Here is a 6,000-nt window from a genome sequence, read left to right as displayed (position 1 = left end):
CCAGGCGGGGAGACTGTGGAGGGGGATGAGACGGGTGCGAAGACCTGCCAGCTGCCAGGTGTCGCTTCTCCTGGAGGACGGGGCACTCGGGGGGAGTGGGCAGGGAGGACCCGAGAGGCAGGCGGCGACCAGGCCCGCCCGAGACGTGAAGCACGCTCATGGCTTTGCCTGTATTGTCACGGCAGTGGGATTTGGGGGCGTCTGTAAGCAGGGACATAGGCAAGAATCAGACATGTTTTAGAAAGATTGTTTGCGCTTCAGGACGGAGAGGTCAGGTTCAGCCCGGAGTGGGGCGAATTAGAGGCTGAAAGAGCAGGCGGTGGCTGCCGAGTTCATTGTGATGGCAGTGACCATGTTCAGCGACAGAGTGACCTCAGGCAGTGGAGGTCTCAGCAGATGCGTTTCAAGGTGTGCCCCACCTGCCCAGCACGTGTCTCCACTGGACTTCCTGACTCGGACGAAGGAACCGCGTCCATCTAGGGTCCCCAACCCACCGGGGCTGCAAACGAGCGAACTCCCAGGGTGGTCTGTGGGAGGACACCTGAGCAGGTGTGCAGGTACGCTCGTCTGAGCTAAAATTTGCGCTTTCTTGGGAGAACTTCATTTTCTACTTCATTTATTTCTGTCTGGAGTTCTAGATGTACAACAGATACGTCCATGAAAAGCCAGGTGCAGCATGACATAAAAAGTAAAAAAAAAAGATGAATTCGTTAGCGGAACAAGCACACCCACCATCTCAGACACATTCTGTCCAGCTACTCCCCGATCGCACGGTGCCACTTTGTAGTGTGCTCATGGCCAGACGTCCTCACTTACCACGAGGAAGAAAAGGAACAACGAACAGGGGACGAGTGGATGGGGGCGTCCCCTGCACTGATCTTCCTGGAGGAAGGTATTCGTGTGGCTGTCTCCTTCGGCTACGTGTTGAGCATAATTAGCTGCATCCCTTGAGGAGGGATTAAAACATGTGCAAGTAGGTGGGACATGTGTGCCGCAGGAAACACTGCAAACAGAAGAGTGTCTGTCTGACCTGAGGAGGAAAATGAAACAAAGGCGCATGTATTTGGGTCCCCAAACCTCAAGGTGAAGGTGCCTGCATCTCCAGAGGAGATTATTGCTGTCTCCACCCCTGGTGCGAATCTGCAGCTTCCTGGGTCACAGCCGCATGCCAGTGTGGATACACACGCAGGAGAATGCTTGTTAAAATGGCAAAGCAGCCTCTGTCCACACACCCCGCAGACCAGGCACCTCCGCCGTCCGCCTGCACAGGACGGGGTCCCCGACGGGCCCGTCTCCGTGGGAGCTGAGCATGGCCACTGAGTGGAAATTCTCGACAAATTAAGGTTATGCAGCCCCACCGAGCATCATGACCCACTTATACATTTGCACCCCGAGCTCTTCACTTCCCAGATAGGCCTTCATGGGAAGGACTGCACTTTGTACAAGTAAACAAGAATTAAATATTTATTACAGTCTCCTCTTCTTGCCCAGCTAAGTCATGTCGTACACAACAGAAAAACGGGGTTGCTGCTGTTTCTAACAGGCTTCGATTCCCAGAGTTTCACTTGGACTATTTCAGCTCCACGAGGACAAGGGTTTGGACAATGTGGCCTTTGTTATAGACTCTCTACTTCCTACGAAGGAAGTGTCCCTGGAGTCAGAGACAAATGACGGGCTTACGCTGACCTTCCTTTGTCATCTCCTAGACGGCTCTACCCCAAAGAGCTCATGTTATGATGCTCTCATTCCAGTGCGGACAAGGGTTATGGAGCCAACACTGTGTCTCATAATCCGTAGAGCACAGCAATTATATTAACTTCGAAATATTAATAAAGTCAACTACGAAAATATATTTCTGCATGGATAAAATTTTTAAACACATTTTTTAGATTTTATTTATTTTTTGAGAGAGTGGAAAGGAGGGAGAAAGGAAGGGAGAGAAATATCGATGTTTGAGAGATACCTTGATTGGTTGCCTCTTGCACGCCCCCTACTGGGGACCTGGCCCACCAGCCAGGCATGTGCCCTGACTGGGATTTGAACCGGAGACTTTGAGGTTCCACAGGCCAATGCTCAATCCACTGCGCCACACCAGCCAGGGCTGCATGGATAAATTTGTAATAGTGCCGAAACATTCAAAGTGACTCTTCACTTGATGTTTTAAGGAAACATATTCGAGGAAAATATTACTCATTTCTTTGTCACTGATTCAGACTTTGGATATTGACAAAATAATAATCCTAATAGTCATCCTCACAATTCAAAGTGTATTTAAAACATTTCCATAGATTTTTAAAGATTACAGAGAGACTTGGGTAATAGAATCTCCTTCCCAGGGTCTGGGCTTCCAAGACAATGTTTGCTTTCCGTGGCCCGAGCAGACGGGAGGGTGGCATTTGTAGTCATGGGTATCAATTGGAGAAAAGTCCCACTTCGGCACAGACCATTCAGCATTCAATCCTTCTGCCTAAATCTTCGTTTCCCCGGCAGCTCTGCACAGCTGATTGGGTGTCTAACTGGCGTGGACTTTGTACCTTTCTCTTGTTCTAAGTACAAAGAAACACAGAGCTCTTAGCTTTCAAAATAAGTGGTTTCCTTTGAAAATGACAGGACTTCCGTGGAAATGACAATGACAGAGATGACTCAGAAACACGGGAAAGCGGGTAGGGCATCTTGTCAGTGGAATGTATGTTATGCAAAAATATAGACACCGGTAGACAGATGCAGATGGGAAGCTAACCTGCGACCATTAGAATACCTACTTAGGGTTCTGGGCAACTAGTTTCCCTTTTACCCAACTACATTCAAATTTGTCGTAGCATTTCGGTGTTTCTTTTTAAACAGGTGAGGCAATTGGGTCAGGTGTTCTTATATGATGACCCCGGAAAAACATTGTCCTGGAAGCGTGAACGCACGTTGGGGTCACTTTACAAGAATGGATATGATGTTCGGGGCCACGGGCAGGGCTAGGGGCGAGGATTCCGATACCGTTTTCTGTGTTCCTACTGTAAGCACTCAGTTTAGACTACCTTTACCTTCTCGTTAAAATGCAAAGGTTCTTCATTTATGTGACGGCAAACTATTAAACCCTGGCATGTGTGATTGTTAATACTTATAAACAAAAATAAACTATGGATTACAGATTTTCAGATATACTATAAGACTGGAAAAAACTAAAAATAATTATTGGTCTTAATTATTATTAAGAGAAATAATAAGTGTCGCAGGTTTGATTCCCAGCCAGGGGCACATGCCTGGGTTGCAGGCCATAACCCCCAGCAACCGCACATTGATGTTTCTGTCTCGCTCTATCTCCCTCCCTCCCTTCCCTCTCTAAAAATAAATAAATAAAATCTTTTTAAAAAATAAAATAATAAAATAAAAATTAAAAAAGAGAAATAATTATTGATAAAAAAGAAAAAGAAATAGACTCAGACCTATTAGTCCAAGTAACTATTGACTTATGTTTCAAAGCTGTTTCAAAAACTCTTCCCGTCACCATATTTTTCATTGTAAAATCTTGCATTTTAGCATGTCATCACTCATGACATACTAATTAACTCGGGACATGAACATTAATCATGTTCTGTGAGTATGCACCTTGAACTCATGCTTCCTGCTTTTTCTTTTGCAACAGAGGGGGAAAAATGACTACATGATTTATTTCATCCGTGGATTAAACAATTTTTACTGCAATGGTATTTTCTAGAACCATAGAACATAGTCGTGAATGGAAAGTACACGAAAGCCTCCCCAGCACAGGGGCCGGGTGGTCTGTGTTCTGCTTCCTTCCCCAGCCCAGCCCTGTCTCACTGAGAGCACAAGGGGCCCGGGACTTCCACTCCCGAGAAAATTGGCAAGGGCGCCCCAGGCACCAGCCCTGAGAACTTGCTCCCTCCATCCCACACCACCTCGAGGACGTCATACATTAAATTGTCCTTGTCAGCGACGAGACGAGGGCTGTGGTCACTTTGTGGCTATGTGAGGACGAGAGAGAAAATACGGTTGAGTGTGAGGCGTGGCCACTAAACCTGGAGGAAACAGGATCTGCTGAGGGAAGCTCGCTTGTGAGACACATACGTGTGCACACACATGCGGTCAGGAGGAAGTGCTGACGTTGTTGCATGGCCACCAGGGCGCCGACTCTGCTCACGTGCACTCGGCACTGAAATAACACTCTGAGCACAAAACATTTCGAAGGGCCGAGAATCCTGGCTCTGGCACGAGCAGTTAACAATATGACAACTGTGAGAGGGTCACTCTGGAATGCCAAGGCCAAGAAGGAGCCGTGGTCTTTCCTCCGTTAGGCGCGGGACCCAAACCTCGTCCTCCTCTGTGCCGGCATTCAGCTGTGCGCCTTGGTCTTCCCAGCAGAAGGCCTGCCGAGCCCGCTGGGGGCCTGGCCACCTGCCGGGGACGGAGCCCCTCCCCCGAAGCCCAGCGAGTGTCCCGCCCCACTCCGGAGCAGGGCTGTCGCTCACAGCCCGCCCTGGCCATCCCCGGGAACCTAATGAGGGAAAAGCCAGAGCACACAAAAGAATCATCATCTCAGTTTAGGGGGCGGGGAAAAAAAGCAAGTGCCATACGTCAGACAGTTAATGACTGCCTGTCCACAATGACCTTCCTGGGTGTTAAACAAAGCCTGTCCTGGCTCCTCCCGTCAGCCAGCAGGAAGGCCTGTCCCCAGCGAGGCTGCCGGGTGTCACTCACTGCCCCGCTCCTGTGCAGCCTGCTCCGAGCGTGCTCACTGCCATCGCATTTTCGGGACGCAGCTGAAGACTCCAGATCCAGATGCCAGTGAGTGAGCCCACCTAGCAGCAAGTGTGACAAAGGACAGAGTCGTCTTTCTTTTTTCCTGCCTTTGCTTCTTGCTTTTTAGACCTCCTGCTGGCTGATTTTTAACTCTGCTCTCATCCAGTGTTTTTGGTTGTTTTTTTTTTCACATTAAAAGTAAAACAGACAGGGTGCCCCCTGGAGCAAATAGAAACCAACCTTTCCGACCCCGAGGTGGGAACTTTGCAGGCCAATGCCAGAAATAAATGGACGGGCAGCCCAGGGCGTGAGACCCCGCGTCTGGCCTCAGAGAGCCTGTGTGACAGCTGCCACTCAGACGAGCACATCTGTGGTGACGATGACACCTGCGTGGTGCCTGCACTGTGGGCCGAAGTTGGCCTGGAGCATTGGGGCCTCTTTCTAGGGAAAATGACGATTCAACGGAAGACGCGGCAGCAGACGCTCACGACTTGCACCACCCTCTGACCACACCATTGCCCTTCTGCTCATAATGTTGTGGGTCAGGAATTTGCCGAGGACTCGTCTAAACAGTTCTTGCTGGGGGTGTCTGGAGTGGTTGGCCTCGGGTGTCATCTGGGACTGCCATCACCTGAGGGTCCCTCGGGGCTGGGTGTCCAATGTGGCACATGGGAGTGTGAGCTGCTGGCTGTTTGCTGGGACCTCACGGGGCGCCGGCCAGAAGCCCCCACGCGGCCTCTTCCGCCCGGGGTCAGAGAGCTACTGGACTTCTTATGCGGCAGCTCCCGTCCAACCACGAGGGGCCCTCGCACCGGGGAAGGGAGCCGTGGTACCTTTTCCGATCGCAGTCAGTCGGTTACAAAGGAGCCTCACGCTCACCCAGGTTCAAGAACGGGGTGGGGGCAGGGGAACGTGCTCTCTGGGAGCCGTGTCAGTGAATGTCCATTCACCCCTTTTAAACTGCCACAAATGGAAAGAAAATAAATGAGTAAAACAAGTTCATTTTTCTCATTTTAACCTGAAGAGCTGGGATCCATCGAGACCCAGCATAGTCCGGGCTGCACGGAAAACATTTCTGAGAGATTTGGGTTTCATCTGGAAGTTGAGACCCACGCTGTTATTATCTTCACTTAATGTCTCTCAACAGTTTCACCCAACCAGTGTTCCTGTTACTGAGTAGCTGGGGCTGCTGGTCAAGATGTGGGAGGAATTAGTACAAGCGTGTCTTTCTGGACCAGCAGCCTCCGT

This window comes from Phyllostomus hastatus, unplaced genomic scaffold (assembly GCF_019186645.2).
Source record: "Phyllostomus hastatus isolate PE091 unplaced genomic scaffold, TTU_PhHast_1.1 phas_scaffold_216, whole genome shotgun sequence".
In the NCBI taxonomy this organism is placed as follows: Eukaryota; Metazoa; Chordata; class Mammalia; order Chiroptera; family Phyllostomidae; genus Phyllostomus; species Phyllostomus hastatus.
Note: the sequence above shows the minus strand (reverse complement) of the source record.